The following is a 14,928-nucleotide window of genomic DNA, read 5'->3' on the forward strand; positions in this document are numbered from 1 at the left end:
CTGAGGTACCAAGAGAGCATTTTATGAGGTATTGAGGTAGCACTGTCTGAGGTATTAAGAGAGCAACTTTTGAGGTACTGAGGGATCACTTTCTGAGGTACTGAGGGAGCACTTTATGAGGTACTGAGGGAGAACTATCTGAGGTACTGAGGGAGAACGATCTGAGGAATTGAGGGAGCACTTCCTGAGGTGCTGAGAGAGAACTATTTGAGATTTTGAGGGAGAACTATCTGAGGTACTAAAGGAGCACTTTGTGAGGTACTGAGGGAGAACTATTTGAGGCATTGAAGGCGAACTACCTGAGGTACTGAGGGAGATCCATCTGAGGTATTGAGGAGGCAGTTTCTGGGGTATTGAGGGAGCTCTTTCTGATGTGCTGAGAGAGCACTTTCTGAGGCAATGAGGAAGTACTTTATGAGGAATTGAGGTAGCACTTCCTGAGGTATTGAGGGAACACTTTCTGAGGAACTGAGGGAGAACTATTTGAGGTATTGAGGGAGAACTACCTGAGGTTCTGAGGGAGAGCCATCTGAGATATTGAGGATGCAGTTTCTGGGGTACTGAGGGAGCACTTTCAGAGGAATTGAGGTAGCACTTTCTGTGGTACTGTGGGAGAACTATCTGGGGAATTGAGGAGCATTATCTGAGGTATTGAGGGAGAACTATCTGAGGTATTGAGGGAGAACTACCTGAGGTACTGAGGGGGCACTTTCTGAGGTACTGTGGGAGCACTTTCTGAGTTACTGAGGGAGTGCTGTCTGAGGTATTGAGGGGCACTTTCTGATGTACTGAGTTAGCACTTTCTGAGGTACTGAGGGAGAAGTATTTGAGGTATTGAGGGAGCACTATCTGAGGTACCGAGAGAGCACTTTATGAGGTATTGAGGTAGCACTGGCTGAGGTATTAAGAGAGCACCTTTTGAGGTATTGAGGGATCACTTTCTGAGGTACTGAGGGAGCACTTTCTGAGGTACTGAGGGTGCACTATTCTAGGTACTGAGGGTGCACTATCTGAGGTATTGTGGGAGCACTTTCTGAGGGAGTGAGGAAGCACTTTCTGAGGTACTGAGAGAGCGCTTTCTGAGGTTATTGGGGAACACTGTCTGAGGTTATGAGGGAGCACTTTCTGAGTTTTTGAGGGAGCACTGTCTGAGGTATTGTGAGAGCAACCTTTGAGGCACTGAGGGATCACTTTCTGAGGTACTGAGGGAGCACTTTATGAGGTACTGAGGGAGAACTATCTGAGGAATTGAGGGAGCACTTCCTGAGGTACTGAGGGAGAACTATTTGAGGAATTGAGGGAGAACTATCTGAGGTACTAAAGGAACACTTTGTGAGGTACCGAGGGAGAACTATTTGAGGTATTGAGGGAGAACTATCTGCGGTAATAAAGGAACACTTTGTGAGGTACTGAGGGAGAACTATTTGAGGCATTGAAGGCGAACTACCTGAGGTAATGAGGGAGAGCCATCTGAGGTATTGAGGAGGCAGTTTCTGGGTATTGAGGGAGCTCTTTCTGAGGTGCTGAGAGAGCACTTTCTGAGGCAATGAGGAAGTACTTTATGAGGTATTGAGGGAGCACTTTCTGAGGTACAGAGGGAGCAATTTCTGATGTACTGAGGAATTGAGGTAGCACTTCCTGAGGTATTGAGGGAAAACTTTGAGGTACTGAGGGAGAACTATTTGAGGTATTGAGGGAGAACTACCTGAGGTTCTGAGGGAGAGCCATCTGAGATATTGAGGAGGCAGTTTCTGAGGTATTGAATGAGCATTCTCTGAGGTACTGAGGGAGAACGATCTGAGGAATTGAGGGAGAACTATCTGAGGTACTGAAGGGGCACTTTCTGAGGTACTGTGGGATCTCTTTCTGAGTTACTGAGGGAGCGCTGTCTGAGGTACTGAGAGAGAAGTATTTGAGGTATTGACAGAATACAATCTGACGTATTGCGGGAGCACTTTCTGAGGTATTGAGTTTGAACTATCTGAGATATTGAGGGAGCATTTTCTGAGGTATTGAGGGAGCACGTTCTGAGGTATTGAGGGAGCACTATCTGTGGTATTGTGGGAGCACTTTCTGAGGTACTGAGAGAGCACTTTCTAAGGTTATTGGGGAACATTGTCTGAGGTTATGAGGGAGCACTTTCTGAGTTATTGAGGGAGCACTATCTGAGGTATAGAGGGAGCACTTTCTGAAGAACAGAGGCAGCATTCTTGAGGTATTGAGGGAGCACTATCTGATGTACTGAGGGATCACTTTCTGATGTACTGAGTTAGCACTTTCTGAGGTACTGAGGGAGAAGTATTTGAGGTATTGAGGGAATACGATCTGAGGTATTGAGGGAGCACTTTATGAGGTATTGAGTTTGAACTATCTGAGATATTGAGGGAGCATTTTCTGAGGTACTGAGGGAGCACTTTCTGAGGTATTAAGAGAGCAACTTTTGAGAAACTGAGGGATCACTTTCTGAGGTACTGAGGGAGCACTTTATGAGGTACGGGGGAGCACTGTCTGAGGAATTGAGGGGGCACTATCTGAGGTATTGAGGGAGCACTTTCTGAGGAACCGAGGGAGAACTATCTGAGGATCTGAGGGAGAAATATCTGAGGAATTGAGGGAGCACTTTGAGGTACTGAGGGTGAACTATTTGAGGTATTGAGGGAGAACTATCTGAGGTGCTATAGGAGCAGTTTGTGAGGTACTGAGGCAGAACTATTTGAGGAATTGAAGGTGAACTACCTGAGGTACTGAGGGAGATCCATCTGAGGTATTGAGGAGGCAGTTTCTGGGGTACTGAGGGAGCACTTACTGAGGTGCTGAGAGAGCACTTTCTGAGGCACTGAGGAAGTACTTTATGAGGTATTGAGGAGCACTTTCTGAGTTACAGAGGGTGCAATTTCAGATGTACTGAGGAATTGAGGTAGCACTTCCTGAGGTATTGAGGGAACACTTTCTGAGGTACAGTGGGAACACTTTGAGGTATTGAGGGAGCACTTTCTGAGGTACTGAGGGAGAACTATTTGAGGTATTGAGGGATGAACTACCTGAGGTACTGAGGGAGAGCCATATGAGATATTGAGGAGGCAGTTTCTGGGGTACTGAGGGAGCAATTTCAGAGGAATTGAGGTAGCAATTTCTGAGGTATTGAGGGAGCATTTTCTGAGGTACTGAGGGAGAACTATCTGTCGAATTGAGGGAGCATTATCTGAGGTATTGAGGGAGCACTTTCTGTGGTACTGAGAGAGCATTTTCTGAGGTATTGAGGGAGCACTGTCAGAGGCATTGAGGGAGCATTTTCTGCGGTACTGAGGGAGAACGATCTGAGGTATTGAGGAGAACTATCTGAGGGATTGAAGGAGCACTTTGAGTGTATTGAGGGAGAAATATCTGAGGTACTGAGGGGGCACTTTCTGAGGTAGTGTGGGAGCACTTTCTGAGTTACTGAGGGAGCGCTGTCTGAGGTATTGAGGGGCACTTTCTGATGTACTGAGTTAGCACTTTCTGAGGTACTGAGGGAGAAGTATTTGAGGGATTGAGGGAATACGATCTGATGTATCGCGGGAGTACTTTATGAGGTATTGAGGTTGAACTATCTGAGATATTGAGGGAGCATTTTCTGAGGTATTGAGGGAGCACTTTCTGAGGTACTGAGAGAGCGCATTCTGAGGTTTTTGGGGAACACTGTCTGAGGTTATGAGGGAGCACTTCTGAGTTATTGAGGGAGCACTATCTGAGGTATAGAGGGAGCACTTTCTGAGGAACTGAGGCAGCATTCTTGGGGTATTGATGGAGCACTATCTGATGTACTGAGTTAGCACTTTCTGAGGTACTGAGGGAGAAGTATTTGAGGTATTGAGGGAATACGATCTGAGGTATTGCCGGAGCACTTTATGAGGTATTGAGGATGAACTATCTGAGGTACCAAGAGAGCATTTTATGAGGTATTGAGGTAGCACTGTCTGAGGTATTAAGAGAGCAACTTTTGAGGTACTGAGGGATCACTTTCTGAGGTACTGAGGGAGCACTTTATGAGGTACTGAGGGAGAACTATCTGAGGTACTGAGGGAGAACGATCTGAGGAATTGAGGGAGCACTTCCTGAGGTGCTGAGAGAGAACTATTTGAGGTTTTGAGGGAGAACTATCTGAGGTACTAAAGGAGCACTTTGTGAGGTACTGAGGGAGAACTATTTGAGGCATTGAAGGCGAACTACCTGAGGTACTGAGGGAGATCCATCTGAGGTATTGAGGAGGCAGTTTCTGGGGTATTGAGGGAGCTCTTTCTGATGTGCTGAGAGAGCACTTTCTGAGGCAATGAGGAAGTACTTTATGAGGAATTGAGGGAACACTTTCTGAGGAACTGAGGGAGAACTATTTGAGGTATTGAGGGAGAACTACCTGAGGTTCTGAGGGAGAGCCATCTGAGATATTGAGGATGCAGTTTCTGGGGTACTGAGGGAGCACTTTCAGAGGAATTGAGGTAGCACATTCTGTGGTACTGTGGGAGAACTATCTGGGGAATTGAGGGAGCATTATCTGAGGTATTGAGGGAGCACATTCTGAGGTACTGAGAGAGCATTTTCTGATGTATTGAGAGAGCATTGTCAGAGATATTGAGGGAGCATTTTCTGAGGTACTGAGGGAGAACTTTCTGAGGTATTGAGGGAGAAATATCTGAGGTACTGAGGGGGCACTTTCTGATGTCCTGTGGTAGCACTTTCTGAGGTACTGAGGGAGAAGTATTTGAGGTATTGAGGGAATACAATCTGACGTATTGCGGGAGCACTTTCTGAGGTATTGAGTTTGAACTATCTGAGATATTGAGGGAGCATTTTCTGAGGTATTGAGGGAGCACGTTCTGAGGTATTGAGGGAGCACTATCTGAGGTATTGTGGGAGCACTTTATGAGGTACTGAGTGAGCACTTTCTAAGGTTATTGGGGAACACTGTCTGAGGTTATGAGGGAGCACTTTCTGAAGAACTGAGGCAGCATCTTTGAGGTATTGAGGGAGCACTATTTGATGTACTGAGGGAGCACTTTCTGATGTACTGAGTTAGCACTTTCTGTGGTACTGAAGGAGAAGTATTTGAGGTATTGAGGGAATACAATCTGACGTATTGCGGGAGCACTTTATGAGGTATTGAGTTTGAACTATCTGAGATATTGAGGGAGCATTTTCTGAGGTATTGAGTTAGCACTTTCTGAGGTATTGAGGGAGAACTACCTGAGGTACTGAGGGGGCACTTTCTGAGGTACTGAGGGAGCACTTTCTGAGTTACTGAGGGAGCGCTGTCTGAGGTATTGAGGGTCACTTTCTGATGTACTGAGGGAGCACTTTCTGAGGTACTGAGGGAGAAGTATTTGAGGCATTGAGGGAATACGATCTGACGTATTGCGGGAGCACTTTATGAGGTATTGAGTTTGAACTATCTGAGATATTGAGGGAGCATTTTCTGAGGTATTGAGATAGCACTTTATGAGGTATTGAGGTAGCACTGTCTGAGGTATTAAGAGACCACCTTTTGAGGTACTGAGGGATCACTTTCTGAGGTCCTGAAGGTGCACTTTATGAGGTTCTGGGGGAGAACTATCTGAGGAATTGAGGGAGCACTTTCTGAGGTACTGAGGGTGAACTATTTGAGTTACTGAGGGAGAACTATCAGTGGTACTAAAGGAGCACTTTGTGAGGTACTGAGGGAGAACTATTTGAGGTATTGAGGGAGAACTATCTGAGGAACTAAGGGAGCACTTTGTGAGGTACTGAGTTAGAACTATTTGGGGTACTGAGCGAGAGCCATCTGAGGAATTGAGGCAGTTTCTGGGGTACTGAGCGAGCACTTTCTGAGGTGCTGAGAGAGCACTTTCTGAGGCACTGAGGAAGTACTATATGAGGTATTGAGGTAGCACTGTCTGAGGTACAGAGGGAGCAATTTCATATGTACTGAGGAATTGAGGTCGCAATTCCTGAGGTATTGAGGGAATACTTTCTGAGTTACAGAGGGAACACTTTGAGTTATTGAGGGAGCATTTTCTGAGGTACTGAGGGAGAACTATCCGAGGTACTGCGGGGCAAATATCTGAGGAATTGAGGGAGCACTTTCTGAGGTATTGAGGGAGAACTATCTGAGGTACTGAGGGGGCACTTTCTGAGGTACTGTGGGCGGCACGGTGGCACAGTGGTTAGCACTGCTGCCTCACAGCGCCTGAAGACCCGGGTTCAATTCCCGACTCAGGCGACTGACTGTGTGGAGTTTGCACGTTCTCCCCGTGTCTGCGTGGGTTTCCTCCGGGGGCTCCGGTTTCCTCCCACAGTCCAAAGATGTGCGGGTCAGGTGAATTGGCCATGCTAAATTGCCCGTAGTGTTAGGTAAGGGGTAATGTAGGGGTATGGGTGGGTTGCGCTTCGGCGGGTCGGTGTGGACTTGTTGGGCCGAAGGGCCTGTTTCCACACTGTAAGTCTAATCTAATCTAATCTAAAAAAAACTGTCAGGGGAATTGAGGGAGCATTATCTGAGATATTGAGGGAGAACTATCTGAAGTATTGAGGGAGCACTTTCGGAGCTTTTGAGGGAGCACTATCTGAGGTATTGAAGGAGCACTATCTGAGGCATAGAGGGAGAATTATCTGAAATATTTATAAAGCAATTTCTGAGGTATTGAGGTGGCACTTTCTGAGGTACTGAGGGAGAACTATCTGAAATATTGAGGGAGCACCATCTGAGGGATTGAGATAGCACTGTCTGAGGTACTGAGGGAGCACTTTCTGAGGTATTGAGGGAGCACTTTCTGAGGTACTGAGGGAGAACGATCTGAGGTATTGAGGGAGAACTATCTGAGGTATTGAGGGAGCACTTTCTGATGTACTGAGGGAGTACTTTATGAGGTACTGAGGGAGGACTGTCTGAGGTATTGAGGGGGCACATTATGAGGTATTGAGGGAGCACTTCGTGAGGTACTAAGGGAGAACTATTTGAGGTATTGAGGGAGAACTACCTGATGAACTGAGGGAGAGCCATCTGAGATATTGAGGAGGCAGTTTCTGGGGTACTGAGGGAGCACTTTCAGAGGAATTGAGGTAGCACTTTCTGACATATTGAGGGAACACTTTCTGAGGTATTGAGGAGCATTTTCTGAGGTACTGCGGGAGAACGATCTGGGGAATTGAGGGAGCATGATCTGAGGTATTGAGGGAGCACATTCTGTGGTACTGAGAGAGCATTTTCTGAGGTATTGAGGGAGAACGATCTGAAGTATTGAGGGAGCACTATCTGAGGTATTCAGGAAGCACTATCTGAGGAATTGAAGGAGAACTATCTGAAGTATTGAGGGAGCACTTTCGGAGATATTGAGGGAGCACTTTCTGAGGTATTGAAGGAGCACTATCTGAGGTATAGAGAGAGAACGATCTGAAATATTGAGGGAGCACTTTCTGAGGTTTTGAGGGAGCACTTTCTGAGGTTTTGAGGGAGCACTTTGTGAGGTACTGAGGGAGAACTATTTGAGGTATTGATGGAGAACTACCTGAGGTACTGAGGGAGAGCCATCTGAGATATTGAGGAGGCAGTTTCTGAGGTATTGAGGTAACACTTTCTGAGGTACTGAGTGAGCACTTTCTGAGATACTGAGGGAGCACTATCTGAAGTACCGAGAGAGCACTTTGAGATAATGAGGGAGCACTGTCTGAGGTATTAAGAGAGCACTTTTTGAGGTATTGAGGGGGCACTTAATGAGGTACTGAGGGAACAATTTCAGATGTACTGAGGAATTGAGGTATCACTTTCTGAAGTATTGAGGGAACACTTTCTGAGGTATTGAGAGGGCACTTTCTGAGGTATTGAGGGAGCATTTTGTGAGGTATGGAGGGAGACCTTTTTGAGGTATTGATGGAGAACTACCTGAGGTACTAAGGAAGCACTTTGTGAGGTACTGAGGGAGAACTATTTGAGGTTTTGAGGGAGAACTAACTGAGGTACTGAGAGAGAGCCATCTGCGGTATTGAGGAGGCAGTTTCTGGGGTACTGAGGGAGCACTTTCTGAGGTATGAGGGAACACTTTCTGAAGTACTGAGAGAGCACTTTATGAGGTAATGAGGTAGCACTGTCTGAGGTATTAAGAGAGCACTTTTTAAGGTACTGAGGGGGCATGTATGAGGTACTGAGGGAGCAATTTCAGATGTACTGAGGAATTGATTTAGCACTTTCTGGGGTATTGAGGGAACACTTGCTGAGTTACTGAGGGAACACTTTCTGAGGTATTGAGGGAGCACTTTTTGAGGTACTGAGGAAGAACTATCTGGGGAATAGAGGCTGCATTATCTGAAGTATTGAAAAAACACTTTCTGAGGTACTGAGGGAACACTTTCTGAGGTACTGAGGGAGAAATATCTGGCGAATTGAGGGAGCACTTTCTGAGGTACTGAGGGAGCACTTTCTGAGGTATTGAGCGGGCACTTTCTGATGTATTCAGGGAGCATTTTCTGAGGTACTGAGGGAGCACTTTCTGAGGTAATGAACACTTTCTGTTGGTTTTGAGGGAGCATTGCTGAGGTACTGAGAGAGCACTGTCTGAGGTACTGAGGGATCACTATCTGAGGTATTGTGGGAGCACTATCTGAGGTAGGACTTTCGGAGGTATTGAGGTATCACTTTCTGAGGTATCGAGGGAGCACTTTCAGACATATTGAGGGAGCACTTTAACATGTATTGAGGGAGAACGATCTGAGGTATTGAGGGAGCACTATCTGAGGTATTGAGAGAGCACTTTCTGATGTACTGAGGGAGTACTTTATGAGGTACTGAGGGAGGAGTGTCTGAGGTATTGAGGGAGCACTTCGTGAGGTACTAAGGGAGAACTATTTGAGCCTTTGAGGGAGAACAATCTGAGGTACTGAGGGAGAACCATCTGAGGTATTGAGGGAGAACTATCTGATGTACTGAGTGAGCACTTTCTGATGTACTGAGTGAGCACTTTCTGATGTACTGAGTGAGCACTTTCTGAGGTACTGAGGGAGCGCTTTATGAGGTACTGAGGGATCACTTTCTGAGGTATTAAGGGAGCACTTTCTGAGGTACTGAGTGAGAACTATCTGAGGTACTAAGGGAGCACTTTGTCAGATACTGAGGAAGAACTATTTGAGGTATTGAGGGAGAACTACCTGAGGTACTGAGGGAGAGCCATCTGAGGTATTGAGGAGGCAGTTTCTGAGGCACAGAGGGAGCATTTTCTGAGGCACAGAGGGAGCACTTTCTGAGGGATTGAGGGAACACTTTCTGAGATACTGTGGGAGCACTTTCTGAGATATTGAGGGAGCATTATCTGAGGTACTGAGGCAGCACTTTCTGAGGTACTGAGGGAGCTCTTTCTGAGGTAGTAAGGGAGCACTTTCGTAGGTACTGTGTGAGCACTTTCTGAGATATTGGGGGAGCCCATTCTGATGTAGTGAGGGAGCACTATCTGTGGTACTGAGAGAGCACTTTATGTGGTATTGAGGTAGCAGTGTCTGTGGTATTAAGAGAGCACTTTTTGAGATACCGAGGGGGCACTTTCTGAGGTACTGAGGGAGCAATTTGAGATGTACTGAGGAATTGAGGAAGCACTTTCTGAGGAAATGAGGGAGCACATTCTGGGGTACTGAGGGAGAATTATCTGAGGTATTGAGGGGCACTTTCTGAGGTACTGAGGGAGAACTATCTGGTATTGAGGGAGCACTTTCTGAGGTACTGAGGGAGAACTGTTTGAGGTATTGATGGAGAACTATCTGAGGTACTGAGGGAGAATCATCTGAGGTGTTGAGGGAGCACTTTCTGAGGTATTGAGGGAGCATTTTCTGAGGTATTGAGCGAGCACTTTTTGCGGTACTGAGGAATCACTATCTAAGGTATTGTGGGAGCACTTTTTGAGATACTGAGGGAGCACATTCTCTGGTATTCAGGGAGTATTTTCTGAGGTACTGTGGGAGCTGTTTCTGATGTACTGAGGGAGCACTTTCTGATGTACTGAGGGAGCACTTTCTGATGTACTGAGGGAGCACTTTCTGATGTACTGAGGGAGCACTTTCTGAGGTACAGTGGGAGCACTGTCTGAGGTATTGAGGGAGCACGTTCTGAGTAACTGAGGGAGCACTGTCTGAGGTATTGAGGGAACACGATCTGAGGTATTGTGGGAGCACTTTCTGAGGTACTGAGGCAGCATTTTGGAGGTACTGAGGGAGCACTATCTGATGTACTGAGGGAGCACTACCTAATGTACTGTTGGAGCACTTTATGAGGTACTGAGGGAGAACTATCTGAGGTATTGAGGGAGAAATATCTGAGGTATTGAGGGAGCACTTTGTGAGATACTACGGGAGAACTATTTGAGGTATTGAGGGAGAACTACATCAGGTACTAAGGGAGAGCCATCTGAGGTACTGAGGAGGCAGTTTCTGTGGCACTGAGGGAGCACTTTCGGAGGTACTGAGGGAGAACTATCTGGGAATTGAGGGAGCATTATCTGAGGTACTGAGGGAGCACTTTCTCAGGTATGGAGGGAGCACTGTCTGAGGTATTGAGGGGCACTGTCTGAGGTATTGAGCGAGCAATTTCTGAGCTGCTGAGGGAGTACTATTTGAGGTATTGAGGAGAACTATTTGAGGTATTGAGGGAGAACTATGAGGTACTGAGGGAGAACCATCTGAGGTACTGAGGGAGCACTTTCTGAGGAATTGAGGAACACTTTCTGAGGTTTTGAGGGAGCATTTCTGAGTACTGAGAGAGCACAGGCTGAGGTAATGAGGGATCACTATCTGAGTAATTGTGGGAGCACTATCTGAAGTACTGAGCTAGGACTTTCTGAGGTATTGAGAGATCACTTTCAGAAGTATTGAGGGAGCACTTTCAGACGTATTAATGCAGCACTTTAACAGGTATTGAGGGAGCACTTTCTGAGGTATTTAGGGAGCACTTTCTGAGGTACTGAGGGACAACTATCAGGGGAATTGAGGGAGCATAATCTGAGATATTGAGGGAGCAGATTCTGAGGTACTGAGGGAGCACTTTCTGAGGTACTGAGGGAAATCTTCTGAGGTATTGATGGAGCAATTTCTGAGGTACTGAGGGAGAACTATCTGGGGAATTGAGGGAGCATTATCTGAGGTACTGAGGGAGCACTTTCTGAGGTATGGAGGGAGCACTGTCTGAGGTATTGAGGGGCACTGTCTGAGGTATTGAGCGAGCACTTTCTGAGGTATTGAGGGAGTACTATTTGAGGTATTGAGGGAGTACTATTTGAGGTATTGAGGGAGAACTATTTGTGGTATTGAGGGAGAACTATCTGAGGTACTGAGGGAGAACTATCTGAGGTACTGAGGGAGAACTATCTGAGGTACTGAGGGAGAACCATCTGAGGTACTGAGGGAGCACTTTCTGAGGAACTGAGGAACACTTTCTGAGGTTTTGAGGGAGCATTTCTGAGTACTGAGAGAGCACAGGCTGACGTACTGAGGGATCACTATCTGAGTAATTGTGGGAGCACTATCTGAGGTACTGAGGTAGGACTTTCTGAGGTATTGAGGGATCACTTTCAGACGTATTGAGGGAGCACTTTCAGACGTATGAATGCAGCACTTTAACAGGTATTGTGAGAGAACTATCTGAGATAGTGAGTGAGCATTTTCTGTGGTATTGAGGGAGAACGATCTGAGGTATTGAGGGAGCACTTTCTGATGTATTGTGGGAGCTATTCAGAGGTATTGAGGGAGAACTATCTGAGGTACTGAGGGAGCACTTTCTTCGGTACTGAGGGAGAGCTATCTGAGGTACTGAGGGAGCACCGTCTGAGTTATTGAGGGGCATTTTCTGAGGTATTGAGGGAGCACTTTCAGAGGTACTGCGGGAGAACTATCTGGGGAATTGAGGGTAAATTATCTGAGGTACTGTGGGAGCACTTTCTGAGGTACTGAGGGAGCACATTCTGAGGTACCAAGGGAGCATTATCTGAGGTATTCAGGGAGCACTTTCTGAGGTACTGAGGGAGAACAATCTGAGGTACGGTGGGAGCACATTCTGAGGTACTGTGGAAGCACTTTCTGAGGTACTGATGGAGCACTTTATGAGGTACTGGGGGAGCATTATCTGAGGTATTCAGGGAGCACTTTCTGAGGTATTGTGGGAGCTATTCTGATGTACTGAGGGAGCACTTTCTGAGGTACTGAGGGAGCACTTTCTGAGGTATTCAGGGAGCACTTTATGAGGTATTGAGGGAGTACTATCTGAGGGACTGAGGGAGAATTATAGAAGGTACTGTGGGAGCGCTATCAGAGGTATTGAGGTCGTACGTTCTGAGGTATTCAGGGAACACTTTCTTAGGTACTGAGGGAGAACTATTTGAGGTATTGAGGAGAACTATCTGAGGTACTGAGGGAGCACTTTCTGAGGTACTGAGGGGGCACTTTCTGAGGTACAGAGGGATCACTATCTGAGGTATTGTGGGAGCACTATCTGAGGTAGGACTTTCTGAGGTGTTGAGGTATCACTTTCTGAGGTATTGTGGGAGAACTTTCAGACTTTTTGAGGGAGCACTTTAACATGTATTGAGGGAGAACTATCTGAGATATTGAGTGAGCATTTTCTGAGGTATTGAGGGAGCACTTTATGAGGTGCTGAGGGAGCACTTTATGAGGTGCTGAGGGAGCACTTTATGAGGTGCTGAGGGAGCACTTTCTGATGTATTGAGTTGGCACTTTCTGAGGTATTCACGGAGCACTTTCTGAGGTACTTAGGGAGATCTATCTGAGGTTCTGAGGGAGCACTATCTGAGGTATTGTGGTAGCACTTTCTGAGGTAATGAGGAAGCACTTTCTGAGTTACTGAGAGAGCGCTTTCTGAGGTTATTGGGGACACTATCTGAGGTTATGAAGGAGCACTTTCTGAGGAACTGACGCAGCATTCTTGAAGTATTGAGGGAGCACTTTCTGAGGTACTGAGCGAGCACTTTCTGAGTTATTGAGGGAGCACTACTTGAGGTATTTAGGGAGCACTTTCTGAGGTACTGTGGGAGAACTAGCAGGGGAATTGAGGGAGCATAATCTGAGGTATTGAGGGAGCACTTTCTGAGGTATTGAGAGTGCACTTTCTGAGGTACTGAGGGAGCACGGTCTGAGGTATTGAGTGAACACTGCCTGAGGTATTGAGGAAGAAATACCTGAGGTACTGAGGGAGAACTACCTGAGGTTTTGAGGGAGAACTATCTGAGGTATTGAGGGAGCACTTTGTGAGGTACTGAGGGAGAAATATTTGAGGTATTGAGGGAGAACTACCTGAGGTACTGAGGGATAGCCATCTGAGGTATTGAGGAGGCAGTTTCTGGGGTATTGAGGGAGCACTTTCTGAGGTACTGAGGTTGCACTATCTGAGGTATTGAGGGAGCACTTTCTGAGGAACTGAGGCAGCATTCTTGAGGTATTGAGGGAGCACTTTCTGAGGTACTGAGGGAGCACGTTCTGAGATACTGAGGGAGCACATTATGAGGTACTGAGGGAGCACTGTCTGAGTTATTGAGTGAACACTGTCTGAGGTATTGAGGGAGAAATACCTGAGGTACTGAGGGAGAACTATCTGAGATTTTGAGGGTGAACTATCTGAGGTATTGAGGGAGAACTATCTGAGGTACTGAGGGAGCACTTTCTGATGTATTGAGGAAGCACTTTCTGATATACTGAGAGAGCACTTTCTGAGATACTGAGGGAGCACTTTATGAGGTACTGATGGAGCACTGTCTGAGGTATTGAGGGGGCATTTTCTGAGGTATTGAGGGAGCATTTTCTGAGGTACTGAGGGTGCACTGTCTGAGTTACTGACGGAGAACTATTTGAGGTATTGAGGGAGAACTATCTAAGGTATTGAGAGAGCACTTTGTCAGGTACTGAGGGAGAACTGTTTGAGGTATTGAGGGAGAACTATCTGGTGCACTAAGGGAGCACTTTGTGAGGTACTGAGGGAGAACTATTTGAGGTATTGAGGGATAACTACCTGGGGTACTGAGCGAGAGCCATCTGAGGTATTGAGGAGGCAGTTTCTGGGGTATTGAGGGAGCACTTTCTGAGGTACTGTGGGAACACTTTCTGAGGTACTGAGGGAGCACTATCTGAAGTAAGGAGAGCACTTTATGAGGTAATGAGGTAGCACTGTCTGAGGTATTAAGAGAGCACTTTTTGAGGTACTGAGGGGACACTTACTGAAGTACTGAGGGAGCAATTTCCGATGTCCTGAGGAATTGAGGTTGCACTTTCTGAGGTACTGAGGGAACATTTTCTGAGGTACTGAGGGAACACTTTCTGAGGTACTGAGGGAAATCTTTCTGAGGTATTGAGGGAGCACTTTCTGAGGTACTGAGGGAGAACTATCTGGGGAATTGAGGGAGCATTATCTGAGTTACTGAGGGAGCACTGTCTGAGGTATTGAGTGGTCACTTTCTGAGGTATTGAGCGAGCACTTTCTGAGGTACGGAGGAAGTATTATTTGAGGTATTGTGGGAGAACTATTTGAGGTATTGAGGGAGAACTATCTGAGCTACTGAGGGAGCACTTTCTGAGGAACTGAGGAACACTTTCTGAGGTTTTGAGGGAGCATTTCTGAGTACTGAGAGAGCACATTCTGAGGTACTGTGGGATCACTACCTGAGTAATTGTGGGAGCACTATCTGTGGTGTTGAGGGATCACTTTCAGACGTATTGAGGGAGTACTTTCAGACGTATTAATGGAGCACTTTAACAGGTACTGAGGGAGATCTATCTGAGATATTGAGTGAGCATTTTCTGAGGTATTGAGGGAGCACTCTCTGAGGTATTGAGGGAGAACTATCTGAGGTATTGAGGGAGCACTATCTGAGGTATTGAGGGAGCACTTTCTGATGTATTGTGGGAGCTATTCTGATGTACTGAGGGAGCACTTTCTGA

Source organism: Hemiscyllium ocellatum, unplaced genomic scaffold, assembly GCF_020745735.1.
Source record: "Hemiscyllium ocellatum isolate sHemOce1 unplaced genomic scaffold, sHemOce1.pat.X.cur. scaffold_249_pat_ctg1, whole genome shotgun sequence".
Classification (NCBI taxonomy): Eukaryota; Metazoa; Chordata; class Chondrichthyes; order Orectolobiformes; family Hemiscylliidae; genus Hemiscyllium; species Hemiscyllium ocellatum.